Source organism: Girardinichthys multiradiatus, chromosome 9 (genome assembly GCF_021462225.1).
Source record: "Girardinichthys multiradiatus isolate DD_20200921_A chromosome 9, DD_fGirMul_XY1, whole genome shotgun sequence".
Classification (NCBI taxonomy): domain Eukaryota; kingdom Metazoa; phylum Chordata; class Actinopteri; order Cyprinodontiformes; family Goodeidae; genus Girardinichthys; species Girardinichthys multiradiatus.
In genome coordinates, this window is record NC_061802.1 from 25,373,627 (window position 1) to 25,388,745 (window position 15,119).

Genomic DNA, 15,119 nt, shown 5'->3' on the forward strand with positions numbered 1-15,119 from the left:
TGCGAGTGACAAGCATATTGCGTAGTGCAGCAGATCCGGGCAAGTTATGAGTAGAACTACAGAATGAGACCTTAATTTAGATGCAACAATGCCATCACAAGACCCAGAGCAGCAGACACTGTGGATGTGGGAGCAAGGCCAAGGCATACCAAATATGCACAGGGTTGGGCGTCATTCTGCCTGGTGATAACACAACCAAACATATGCAATCGTAGGAGAAAACTCACTAGTTCAGTTTATTTTAGGGACACGTTAAGGGTCCAAATCAATGTCTTCTTGTCAGTCTGTATTTAGGTTGTTTAACTTTGACAGAAGCTTTTCCCTTAAACTGCAATCAATACATAACATCGAAACAGTTTCCCTACTGCATTACATAGCAACTTCCTTAGTGGCAAGCTTTATCTCAACTAATGATGGAAAACCTAAAGGGCTTATTGTGTTTACTGTAATTACCAATGAATTCGGAGATGTTAATTACCACAGTTAATCCCGGCTCAAGCACCAAATTCGAATTTTTATGCTTAATATAAATATCCTTCCATATGCAGTATGCATGTTTGTAAGCGCTTGTAAAAAGAAACCATACCTGGTTTGAGCTGCTACTAACAATTGATGGAAAACCAGTAGATGCACTGCAGTTGTAAGAAGCTCTATGACTAACACTGTGAAACAGCCTTCAAAAATGTTAATCAGGTGCACTAATGTCACTGACGCAATGTGAAAAATATATTTCATATGTTGTACAAAACAAAAAGGTGTGCATATACCGTGATAACACAAATCACAGCAGTCTTAAATGTGGCAGAAAGAGCAAAGAAGTAAAAGAAATTTCAAAAATGTTTCTCCACATCAAGCTTCAGGTCTTTATGGATAGATGTGAGGAAATTTTTTTTAACTACTAAAAGAACATTTTTACTGTATGAAAAAAGAATTATTCTTGGAAACACATTTATATATGTTTACAATGGGACATGTAGATGTTTTCAGTGCAGTTACAGATTGAAAAATCAAATTATTAATATTTTTAAACAGACTAACTCAGATCCTACAAAATGTACTCCTTATAATTATTTATTATTGTAATGTACTGTCAGAATAAAACACTTGTGCTATGACTGTCATGATATCTATTATTTCCACTTATATTATCATCTTGGACTATTAATGTTTGGTTCCAAATTCTTGATGAGCCTTCACCGGTCCCCAAATAAGGGATCAATTGTGACATTCACAGTAAAACTTGCAGAAAAACAGGACAAAAGCCTTGATATTTCATGGGTAACATAATTGCGAAAACAAATACTGAAATACTAACTGTACTAATGGTTGGTATACACAGTGTGATCTTGGGCCTTCGCAGATGAAAAACGAGGATTGTAGGAAGAGGGTATATTGTGCCCAAAGATACCCTGAGATAAATATCTAACAGTGTCAGATATTAAGAATGACTATCTCATTGTGTGACAGCTGCTACGATCTATGTCTACTAATCCGCCAACAGAATTGCTGCAGGAAATGACGCATAACAAGTCAACCGGCACCCCAAGTTGACCCCTTTTCCCCAGCCTCGACCACCTCCACATTCTCCTCCTTCTCTTTCTCTTCATATTTATTTCAAGGCACATAAATGCCACAACACCACGAGCTGCATTCTTCAATGCGTTTGTTGTGGTCGTCTCTGGCGCACACTGATGACGCTTCTTATTGTCGTACCCTGTAACCAATTTATTAGTAAGCGATCATCATACAGTGTGCACATATCAAGCTTGATGTCGTACCAAAGTTTATTATACTGCTAAAATAGCACAATTTAAGAAGGCAAAGCATTGATGAAAAAGCAATTATGCTACCCTTTCTAAATAAGGCTCAAACATACCATTTAAAATATAAGTCCCAATCCTTCATAGGTTACATTATTCTAAAAACAAAAATCCACATTACAACTGGACCAAAGTGTTCACTGTTCAAAATAAAGCGCACAGGAACTCTTTAAACGAAGTGACAGTTTTATATAGTGCTGTGTAAATACAGCAGTAAATACAAAAAGCAGTTTTACAATTAAGGAATATGTATATTAAGACATAAAAGCTTTCAAAATCAACCAGGCCTTATGTAAAAAAATGGTTATTGGAAATTATTATTTCACATGGGACAGTTTGGTATGGACAGCCTTTACTCGTGTTTTCTTTTTTATTAAAATTAGTTTGATGATCTGAAACATTTACACATTTTAGTATCTTTATATCTCAAGACTGTTATTTCCTCTGCAGCTCCACGATGTAAAGATCTGGGTATCTGTGCTTGGAGTGATAGTGGTTGTAATATCTCCTGAAACTGCCAGCAACCTAAAGGTTCAACATCAATTAGTAGTAGGTGAGAAGCATCCACATACAGACACTACAGAAGACATGGACTATCAAGGACATATGATCTTAAACTTATGCTTCTGTCAACAACATGAAGTGTGGACAAACATGTTATGACCAATCACATGAGGAGTAACTCTGATCTGCTCCAATCACAGGCGCACACACTGTCAAAGTGGCCATCTTTGGTAACTGGAGCCAGGGCCGTCAAGTTTGGTCAATCATTTTGAGGCCCCGAAATTCCTGCATGTCTGCATACCACAGCATGTCTGGGGGGGGGGTTACTGGAACATTTTCACATGGCGTGCACATATATTTTTACCTTTCATGCTTCCATAGGGACGGTGCATATGGCTGCTGAATTTACTTTAAACACCTCTACAGGATTTCTTTTCTCCATTGGATCTTATTGGCATATTCACAGCGGAGAGAATAAAACAGATGTAGGAACAAGGTCAGGAAAGTACCTCCTAAAACGGTCCAAAGTAAGAAGAGTGAGAAAACACATTCATCCCTTAACCTCGTGTCTTAGTTTACTACGTAAACCAAACCTCATGCCATTACATCCATTTCATCAGACCATAACATCTACTCACACACTGTTGGCACCCTTTTGCATGTTTACTCAACTGAATGTTGCATGTCATCTCTTTTTTTTTTTTTCTTAAGTTTGCAGGTACAAATTTCTTATCAGATTTCCTTTTCTTGAGATCTCAAAGATTTATGCCAAAAAAAAAGCTCAAGAGTAACAGCACAAGTCTCAACAGAAACGCAACAGCTTGGAGGAAAGTACCAGGTTTCTGCAAAGTGAAGCAATGCCAGTCTGTTTACATGTGGCAACAGCTTCTTAGTGTGTATGAACTGGTTCACTGTCCTGTGAAGCAGTTTGCCCCCTTACAGATTTTCTCTGCTTTTGCTTTTTTGTTACATTTAAATGCTTCATATCAAACATAATTTAATATCAGATAAAAATCATCTGAGTAAATATAAAAATATGTTTTCAAATGATAATTTCATTTTAAGGAAAAAAAGCTATCCAAACCAACCTGGCCCTATGTAATTTCTGCTTCTTTTTTTTTTTTTTTACCAAAACCAGAAAGATGTTCTATGTACTGCACCCTTACAGCCTTCAGTTGGAGCTTTGTGGTTCTCCTGGTCAACCACCATCAAAACTCCATCTTACTGAAAATCATGCTCCTTTGCAAGACCAACAACATATTCTCGGTAGGCCACCCCCTTACTGGTTAAACATTTCAAGGAAAAACGTTTCTTGAAAGTCGAGGACCTAATGTTCAGTGAAGTGAATGGTCTGGGTAAACCTATTTGGTTTTTGGAATCGGGTTGAACTGGTCCCTGATGTAGACTGCTCAGGTGACGCGCCCTAGCACCACAAAACCATAAAATTCCCAGGATTTCATGGGTCGCAATTTCATATTTTCTAAATACTCAACAGCAGCTGTAGTGACAAACGATGTTAAGCCACTAATACGTGCTTCTGAGGTCATATATGCATGACCATGAACAGATCTCCACTGAAGCAGCAGCTTTACAGTGAGTTAATGACACAATTTACAGTTACTTTATATAACATCTCTGCAGAGGTTTTTTCCTCAAAAAAATCTTTGATTAAGGTGACTTGCATGGGCACCAACCATGAATCTGAGGGCATGATTTTTAAGTGTAGTATACATTTTTACATGCGACTCCGTTCCTCAATTGACTCCAAGTATCTTTAACCTTCGATACGAAATGTCTTCACATGCGTAACACCATCTAGCCCTTTGTAGGATTCATGCACGCTTGTAATTCCAATACATTTAGGGCAGTTGAATCATCTAGACCGAGTCATTGGTTTATAGTTTTACACTCCAGTCCCTCAAGTGGAGAGAATGAGCTGGCTTGCACTGCCTGAGAGTGTCTGGATGATCTAACTAGAATTTTTTTTACATACGTTTCTTTTTTTCCCCAAATGCTTTGGTGATGTTTTGGATTATTATCTTTAGAAAGACATAATTGTGACCCATCTTCAGTTTTCTGGCAGATGACACCAGGCTTTTATCTAAAACAATAGTTCAAGTTGCCATGCACTCTTAAGAGGAAAATACCTTGGTGTCAGATTCTCCAACCTTACTCATCAGTGGCCATGAGCATCTTCTCCAAATATTCCATCTTTGCTTCACGCCAAACCCACCTGAAGTACATGGCTCCATTTAAAGTGTCTTTAGTCTATTTAGGATGCATGTATCTGTCTGTGATGGTAGGACAGAAGAGGCGTTTTCCTGTAGTCACTACCAAACCACCAGATGGCATGTAGATATCTTATATTGGTGTTTAGAGAGACTTGGTGACCCTGAAATACCAGATTTCTCTGATTGGAGATATGGGCAAAGTTTGGCAAATAGCTATTTTCTTGAAACCATTTCCTGACTCAAGTAGATCAATAGTAATCTGCCTTTTTGAATAGCATGTCCTCTTATCTTTCCCATCTTGAAGAGTGGACAGAAGAAATAGGCCACTGTGTATTAATTAACATCCCAGTGAAACAGTAGCTAATAAAAAATATTGTTTATTTATTTATAGAGACAACATTTATCTCTGATGTGAAGATGCAGAAATGGGAGTTGCAGAAAATGTTTACAGCCATGTTAACGTCAGGCTGGCTGTCATCTGATCCCCCCCAAACATTGGAACATAATCCCCTGCTTTCAACCCAAGGGAGGGTCGTGTTATTTTTCTCCCTCTTACACAAACACTCCGCTGAATCCTTACTCCTCATCTCTGATGTAAGACTGCTGTATTTCTGACATACTGGTTCACAGCTTGCATTAGCCGAATGGCATACCTGGTAATGAAATAAACCTCCAAGCTTGGTGTTCCTGCTTAATATTTTGGGATACCTTCATCTAACTTTCATTTGTTTTTATTTCTCACATAAAAACAAGCCTCCTGCAAATTCTCTCCCCGGGCTCAGTTATGGTGCTCGGCAGTGGGAAGTAGTTTGGACAAAGGCAGGAAGTAATGAGGAAGTCCTTACAGGGAGCTCAGGATGTGACCATGAAGCGCCTGCCAACATGCTTTCTAACAAAACTCCACAGAGAGAAAAACATATTACACTACACACATACAGATGAAGACAAATTTATTGGAACCTCCCTGTAAGGATTTTTAAAACGTTACAAAAACCCAACCTTTAATTTGAGTACATTCATGTTGAATTATTTACAGAAATAATATTTTTGAAAAAAATGTCAATGGTATTTCACAGGTTGGAGCATAAGAGAGGGATCTCTGGCCATTTCTCTTCAGCTCACTCCTATAGGATTTAAATTCACGGACTCAAGTGTCCATGGACAATGATTGATTTTGTGTCTAGTGAGCCATTTCTGTGTTCATTTGGTCATAGGTCTGGATGATGTCTCATTTTCTTTCTGCTTTCTGACAGGGGCCACCAGATTATGGCATTAGTCCCGGCACTTCAAAGAGTTCATTTAGAGAAAACAGACTACATCATCTTAGATCCTCCTCTGTACCTAACCGTGGGCAAGAGGAGATTTTCTACATCCTCCTCCTTCGTTTAACAGCAAACCCACATTGTTGCTACTTTGGTTTTTACATGTAGTTATGCGCCTGCACTTTTGACTACTTCACATAGCCCCACGAGACATTTGGAAACTCTTATCTTCGGATTTGCGCTCTTACTTTGTTTTTCCTCTACTACTTCTTCTTCTACTCAAATGCACTGCTCCCATGTCACATCTTCTCTTCCTGCTTTTGGAAGGCTGGCACGGCATGCATTCACGCTGCAAGCGAACCGCTCCAGGGTCCGGATAAAGTGTGCCAAGACCAGTAGCTGTAACAGTTTCAGGGTACAGTCCTCTGGTCTGTTTCAGGGCCCCCCCCCCCACTCCAGCCTGGTGCAGTTTTCCAACAGTGAGCTTTAGAGATCTATTTCAACCTTGTTTACCATGCAGCTCACCGTGCGCGGTGGCAAGATAAATATGGGTCCTTATTCAGATAAACAGAAAGTCACACATTACTGACTAGAAGTTCCAAGAAACTCTTGAAAACCTAAAAAAACTAACATAAAAAATGTTTTAGTTACATTTATTTTTAAGGAGCTCTATTTTCAAGGTTGGAATTTCTAAATTTTACACAGTGAGATGATACTTTTGCAATTAAAGAATTTGTTTATTTGACGGGCTTTTAGGAGCTCTTTACCAGGGATACCAAAACATTTGTCTGCATCTATACAATGGGAGTCCAACTGTGATAAACCAAGATCAATCTCTCTGGTATTCAAGTAGAAATGTTTGCGATTAAAAATAAAAAATGCAGACGGTTCAAAAATTTGGAAAACTGCTGGATGCATGAGTAGCTACACATCCTATTTGGAAGATACTGCAGCTTTTTCTGTGCATTAGTTCTGTTCTCATGTGTTTGGCATGTGTGCTTTCTACGGGTGTTTACGGAGCAGTACGGGGAAGAGCTAGCCTACTGATGAAACGGAGGTGAGAGGAGAGATGGTTTTCCAGATGTCCTGGGGCGCTTAGCTAGCCACGCCTGCTCCACTCTGAATCAAGCTGAGCGAATCAAGCAAACCCACACATGCACGCACACAAACAGTGCCAGTTTCTCAAAGTCAATTTAGATTTGTTAACCAGGATGCAAGTTGCAGGAGAAGGAAAACACAAGAGCATGATTAATACGTCTCTCCCTAAAGCTGTCTCTTTGTCTTTTTCCTGCCTCCTTCTCTAATTCAGCTTTTGCCTCCGTTCAACCCTCGTCTCTTTTATGATATGAGCGGTGACTGAAGCAACGGTGATTGGGAGCATGTGTGCTGATGTATGGCAAACAACCGCTGGAAAAAGCTCCCACTATTGCTATCTGACGGTATCAAAGAGGAGCTAGTATGTGTCTATAGCAATAAACAAGAGAAGGACGAGAACAAATGTGTGCAGATTTTCTTTCTCTATGTGAGAGTGTCTCACTACTGAGATCACATTAGCAGCAATTAACTGTACCGGGGGCATGGGATTGAAAAGGAAACTGGAGGGCATTCAGAAGTGGTTTTCGACCGTTTTCCAGCTGGAGCAAATTAAATGTTCATTTTCTTTGGAAGAGAACAATTTTTAGATCTGCCAAACAAACAAAAAAGCAAAAATGGTCATTGTTTCCTGATTTTATAAATGGAACTTACTTTTATTGATTAGTGTGATCTTAGAAAACTAAGTAAGCTGCAAATAAACCCTAAAATGACATGCACGTTGTTTTCAACAGCACAGAGATGAACATCCAAAGGATGGTGCCCATGAGACATGCCCAAATCTCATCCTTTCAATGTGGAGGAGAAGAAGCTCTACTCTGAGCTCCCATCCCGTTTCTCTAAGGCGAAGCCCTGCCACACTAATGAGGGAGCTCATTTCAGTCGTTTTTATCTCATGACCATAACTGAGGGACGGAAGGCAGAAGGATGGGCACTAGAGAGCTTCATTAATGCAGACGAGACACCAATCCCCTCCACGCAATCCTACATTTACACCAAAATACTTCAACCTCTCCACCTGACCTGGCATAATCAGATCAGGTTTTACCAGCAATAGATGTTATCCGTATGGAAGCATAATACAATTTTAGACCACTCAAAGTGCAAAAAAGTATCTCAAAAGCATATTACATATATATATATATATATATGTGTATATATATACAGGGGTTGGACAATGAAACTGAAACACCTGGTTTTAGATCACAATAATTTCTTAGTATGGTGTAGGGCCTCCTTTTGCGGCCAAAACAGCGTCAATTCGTCTTGGGAATGACATATACAAGTCCTGCACAGTGGTCAGAGGGATTTTAAGCCATTCTTCTTGCAGGATAGTGGCCAGGTCACTACGTGATACTGGTGGAGGAAAACGTTTTGCTGTGTGTATTGGTGCATTGTCATCCTGATACACAGCACCGCCTTCAGGATACAATGTTTGAACCATTGGACATGGTCCTCAAGAATGGTTCGGTAGTCCTTGGCAGTGACGCGCCCATCTAGCACAAGTATTGGGCCAAGGGAATGCCATGATATGGCAGCCCAAACCATCACTGATCCACCCCCATGCTTCACTCTGGGCATGCAACAGTCTGGGTGGTACGCTTCTTTGGGGCTTCTCCACACCGTAACTCTCCCGCATGTGGGGAAAACAGTAAAGGTGGACTCATCAGAGAACAATACATGTTTCACATTGTCCACAGCCCAAGATTTGTGCTCCTTGCACCATTGAAACCGATGTTTGGCATTGGCACGAGTGACCAAAGGTTTGACTATAGCAGCCCGGCCGTGTATATTGACCCTGTGGAGCTCCCTACGGACAGTTCTGGTAGAAACAGAAGAGTTGAGGTGCACATTTAATTCTGCAGTGATTTGGGCAGCCGTGGTTTTATGTTTTTTGGATACAATCCGGGTTAGCACCCGAACATCCCTTTCAGAAAGCTTCCTCTTGCGTCCACAGTTAATCCTGTTGGATGTGGTTCGTCCTTCTTGGTGGTATGCTGACATTACCCTGGATACCGTGGCTCTTGATACGTCACAAAGACTTGCTGTCTTGGTCACAGATGCGCCAGCAAGACGTGCACCAACAATTTGTCCTCTTTTGAACTCTGGTATGTCACCCATAATGTGTGCATTTCAATATTTTGAGCAAAACTGTGCTCTTACCCTGTTAATTGAACCTTCACACTCTGCTCTTACTGGTGCAATGTGCAATCAATGAAGACTGGCTACCAGGCTGGTCCAATTTAGCCATGAAACCTCCCACACTAAAATGACAGGTGTTTCAGTTTCATTGTCCAACCCCTGTATATATATATACATACATACATACAAGAACTGTTTATATAATGCAATTCAAAATCAGCCGTCCATAAGAATAGGGTAACTAAGGGCCTTTTCCAAATTAAGCAAAGCACGATATAACAGGCTAATTTGTTGAAGTTCACTTAACTAAATGGTTATTTCAGATTAAAGTCCTCTTTAAAACACTTATTCAGCACTCATTAGAAACAACTGTGAACACCAAACCAAGAAAAGGTGTAGGGTAAGACCTGAAGAGGAGTGAGGGCGTAAGAAGGCCAATCAGAAGCACCTTTAAAGCACAATTAAGAAGCAGGGCCGTTGCTAGCTTGTGGGCGATGGGCAACAGGACGCCTCACTGAGCACTACCACCCTAAAAACAATCCTTTTCTTTCTTTCACTCCTCAGTTGCCTCTGACTTGGCCGTTCGCCACACTGGCGAGAGGCTTGCATGAGTATGTTTGTGTGTGTGTTTTTTCCCGTGTGCGTACCTGGGATCCGCACTTCAAATGCCCCCGCCATGTTTGTTTTGCTCTGTTTATTTTGCTTAGCTCGACCCTCGCCGTCCCCTCCGGGCCTCCTCGTCTTATCCACACGGAGGGGTTCAGAGGTTGATAGCATGAGAAATCAAACACTGATGGAAATGTCACTAATGAAAGTTTCCACAAACAAAGCTCTTAGATCCCAGCTGAGACAACACGAGACGGCAGCTTAAGATATGCTGGATGTACATAAACCATTGTCGTTTCACAAGAGGTTACATGAGAAAACATTTCCTTATTTGTTTCGCATAGCAACTTTGTGAAATCTCAAGTACAAGATTTCACCTTTACGTCTTCAGAGTGTTTCTTTCCTAGGCTGTGTTGGAGAGATCTGTTGTGTTACTGTTGCTGGGACACAACCCTGGCAATAGACCTAAGCAAATAGTAGCACAAAGTTAGTAACTGGTGCTACTGGGTCCCTTTAATGGCCATTATTTTTTGCACAAACTGTACACGATGTATGTTGGTATCATTTAAAAGCAGAAATCCCTTTTAAACAGATGTTCAACCTTACTTTCTCATGTTTTCACAGACGTACTGTTATTTGTTCATCATCTGTTGAAGGTTTACAGCTGTGCTTCCATGGAAACTCAGCAAAGAGCTACGTTCATAATAGTCTGTAGTTTTAACATACATTTTCATTTTCACTTCTCTTCATGCTTTCATGCTTGATTTTTCTGCTTTTTTGGTTTTGATTTTTTAGAAAGGTCCCAGCTCCCCACATGCCCGGTCCGGTCCGCTCTACTCCGTCAGGATTCCAGGTGTTATATTATTGGTTTTGCTTGGTGATGGAGATAGGCAACAGAAGTGAAGCCTGAACTAAAAAAAGAGCTACTTTAGGGACTTGTTAAGAACTGTGGGAGTGGAAACACTCCCTTTGGTGTGTACTGTGGGCTTTGTAAGTTTGCAGGTTTGAAGAAGCATGACAACAGGCTGAAAGGTACAATCCAAGCAGCACTGGGCTGCTGTGGTAAACGGCATCTGAACAATCTTTCAGTTTTAATTTTGTCCTGAACAACAACTGACTTTTTTTTGTGAGTCATTTTATAAATATTAAGGTCAAAATGCACACACAAAACAACTGTAGCAGAGGAACTTTGGCGCCCCTTTCTTTACCGTGTTCCTTTGAAAGAAGTAACGTGTGCACCAATCTGTTCCACCCTCTATACTTCAGTCAGGTTGAGGCCAGACTTTGACTGTTCCCTTTAAACATTTCTCCTTCTTTTTCAGTTATTCATCTGTAGGTTTGTTGCTGTGTACATTCATAGAAGGAGGGATGAAAAAACAGATGGACAGATGAAAGGAAGGACAAATGGACATAGATACACAGGCGGACAGATGAAAAATGCTGGCAATGGGACAGGAAATTATATAAATATTTTTCCCATTCTGTGTTTTCTTTTTACATATTTGTCCAGAATTGGAAAACCCTTCAGTCAAATTCCAGACTGATTCAGGCTGCATAAGAATCCTGCAGGGATTGCTTGTGATATGATTAGTGGTGATATGCAGTGTTTGTTGTGTACTAAACATATCGCTGTTTAAGAAGGACAAACATATCTATTTCACCCAGTCTAAAGTTTTACACCTTACTAAAAATCTGCTGTGCCAGCTCCATGCTCGTTTTAGGAGAGCACCTTTTTCTAGGCAACCTTTCCAAACAAGTCATGCTTGTTCTGTCTTTTTTGAACAAGCTAACAGATGTGAGTAATCTGAGAAGAAATTTAGCATTTTTTTTCTACTTCTGAGTATTCCACAGTCCAGACTCTAGATAGATTTGTTGGCAGATCACATCCTGGGAATATTGGCAACTGTTTTCCACTTGGGAATAATCTGTCCTTCGGGTGATAAATGGACTCTTAGCTATCTGTACAAATACAATTTAAAATTTTGAACTAAAAAGAGGTGTCCTAACTTTTTACCATGACCGTATGACCCATTAATAGTCCATGTTGACAGAATCACATGGACCTTCCACTGAAGCTTGTTCACTACAGCTGGCTGCTGTCCAACTTAAATTCACCTCTGGTCAACAGGATCACAGAGCGCTGTCTGATGACGCATGAAGTCCTGTTTAGATGTGCCACAATCTGAGCAGACTAAGGTGAGCGACTGCGTCAGCCTCAGAAAGGGTACGAGGAGTTCCCCAGTTATCTCCCCTCTGACACCTCTGTCATCTGGATTCAAAGAGGACACCTCGGGCGTTACAAAAAAGCTACAGCTTCCAATGAAGAACGTAGGCAAAGGCAAAGGGAACTCTAGCCTGGAAAGCTTTTGTCCTCCATGATATGTGTGTATGTTTATGTGTGCATGAGTTGTGCAAACTGAGTTCTGGCTGCGAGTCTGAAAGCAGCAGAAAGGGACTTTGTTTGCTTCCATTCAGTCTCTTTGTTTTTGTACAATCTTTCCATTTTTGCAATCTTCCACTTATCAAGTGTTTTTTTCTTTATCTTTTAAGGCTTATTAACAGTAAAATTGCACAATATACAATGCCAACGTTTCAAACCACCCTTCATTTTATTACACACTGCATTAAAGTTGTCAAATTGTTGTTGTTTTTTTTATTTGCGTAGTTTTTCTTTTTAGCCACAATGCTGGTTCAGTTCCTGACTTTTATGATCTCTTTGTGCCTTAACATTCAACAGGATAGTGGACTAAGTGGACTAAAAATAAATAAATAAAAGTTTTTAAATCGAATTTGCTTTATTTGCAATTATTGCATCCATTACTTTTGTGTACTCTCGTTTATACTTTCCCATAAAAACTAATACTAGTCTTATTGCTACCATTGCCTGTGTGTTTTCTCTGTCTCTTATTTCTTACCTGTAGAAAGTACCCCTTGCCCTGATCTTACGTGCAGATAGCTGCTCATACAGAGGGAGGCGTTATGCTCCACCGTCACTATGTGCTTGCTCTGGGTGATGGTTTGCTGCAAAATCTCAATGCATTCACATAGATAGCTTTATACCAATTTGCATTACAGGATTAACTAAAATAGACTTTATGTTAAGATAAACAGGATTAAAATGAAGTGTACATGACTAGATCTAAATCTCACTATATGACTGAATGACTGGTTAATTTGAATTCGATACTTTGCGATTTGATTGGAAGGTGTGGCATCAGGAAGAATTCACATCAAAAACTATTATTTAACTGTACCAAACAGCATGAATGAGTTGACAGAAACAAGTTTATGTTTAGAGAAATAGTCTCCGTTTTGGAAGATTTGACAGATTTTTACAATATGTAAAAAGATGGTAAAATTCTTGCTTGCAACTGGATCACCACATCAACCTGGACAGAGTTAGACAAATATACAGCTTAAACGCACAAGCAAATAACATGTATATAAATCAAGATACACAATACGAAACGCCAGTTATTACACTTTGTTTGGATTGCTGAGGAGTTGCAGCCTCATTGTACAAACACACACACACATGCATAATCACACACACTTGTACAGTGGTTTTCCTGTATGTAAGGAGCAGTGTAGGATCAGAAGAGTACATGCCCCCCTGGCTTTCACCTAACATAAGTGGAACCTTGTAAAAACACAAGAACACCACAGTTTCCACTCGCATATAAACTTTAATGCTGCGTCTAATCTTTCTTCACCATGCACCCACATCTGAGTGCAGGCAAGTTTTTAAACTGGGATAGAAGCTAAAAAACCCCATCCTATAACTTCCTTTATCCAACCGAGTGGGCACGGCTAAATGCACTCAGGAGACGTGACTGCATCAAAGTAATCAAATCCTCCTGGTAGTTTATTAACAGGGGCATAAATAAACTGTGTGTAAATCCTTTATTTAATGTAAAACAAACAACTGTAGCTCTCTCTCTTACAGGCCCATATTTATACATAGCAGAAATAACTAACTCCCCTCGCTGCAATGCAGGCAGCACTGCGTCATGTTCTAGAAACGGCTTCTGCTCTGGCGCTCGGCTCTTGACCCGACTGCGTGACTGTGGCATTACGCAGAGCGCGGCGTCATGACTGCTCCACCGGGCCTAACTGAAGGAAAAGGAGATGGGAACACGCCAGCATACGTGGCCTCTGACGTATTGCATGCAGCCGCTTCTCGTTTATCAGTCAGCATTATTCTTTATTCTGGAAACGTCGAGCCCTGAATTAGTCAAGGAGTAAAACTGTGTAATTATACTTAGGTCAAGCTGGGTATGATTCAATAAATTGAAGCATTTTATATGATTATTATTTGAAAATATCTTTTAAAAATGACACGAAATGTAATAAGTTATAACTTCTATTTCTTGAATGCATGTACGTTGAACTTCCACATCTATTCCTTTCTGCTTGAAGAATAAAGCTTACATTATGAATGATAAGTTTTCTCTTGTGCATTCAGAAATGTTTAGAAAACATTTAAGAAATCTGAGAGTGATCAAACCCCATAAAGACATCACTTAGACACAGAATATAAAAAAACCTAACATGTTAGGGATATTTTAATGACTCAATGTACAGGGTAATTATATTGCAGAATAGTTTGTTTCAATCCCTCACTCTGTTCTTCTTCTTCATAGAAGCTACACCTGGCCTGGTTCTGTGTTTAGCTGTGACACCTTCCTGGAGGGGGGCGTCGGATGGGATTCTGCTGCCAACAACTTAATGTTTTCCTTTTACAGATGATAAATTTGGCCCCGTCGTTCAGCGTTTACGTTTTCTGTCTCCTAGACACAGCTTCTGGCTGAGCTTTTACTATAACTATCTGTATGCGCTCTCTTTTATACTCTAGACTTGAAAACTGCCTCAGAGTTTATCTGCTTAGCTTTTTATCTCTCCAAGATGAAACCACTGAAGATTCAGTATTCAAGATTCTTTACTGTCATTATGTCACCATAATGAAATTTTGCTAAGACCCGGCTCTAAAGGTACAGATGTATTGCCCAAACACCAATAAAAAAAGCAAAATTAAAAAATACTTGTAGAAAAAGAGAACATATGTACATGGAGTGTGGCATGTAGTACTTATATAGTGCAGCTTGTGCTGAAACAGTCTGAGATATATAAACTTTATGCTGTCTACCCCCCCACCCAAAGTAAACAACACAATATCAAATAACTGTTCACTGTTACTACACGCTCATCCAGGAGGAGTCAATGCTGCAAGTCACTGACTCGATGCAACCTACTAAGTTTCCTTAGATAGAAAATCATTTTAACCAATTAGAAAACAAACTAAACTTGACTGCATTGTTAGATGACTAGGATCAAATACAATGTTTGTACTCGACTTGGAATCTGTATGTTTCAACTGAACTGACTTGGTAAAGTGTCTTCAGATGACATGTGTTGTGAATTGGTGCTATATAATCAACTCAACTGAATGCAGAATCTAAAAC

General features: G+C 39.9%; 1 protein-coding gene across 1 annotated transcript in view; it reads right to left on the reverse strand.

Annotated features, from left to right (window-relative positions):
- The window catches only part of insrb (insulin receptor b), a 99,770-nt gene that overhangs the window by 58,120 nt on the left and 26,531 nt on the right, over nucleotides 1–15,119 (reverse strand). The gene's annotated exons all lie outside the window — the stretch shown is intronic.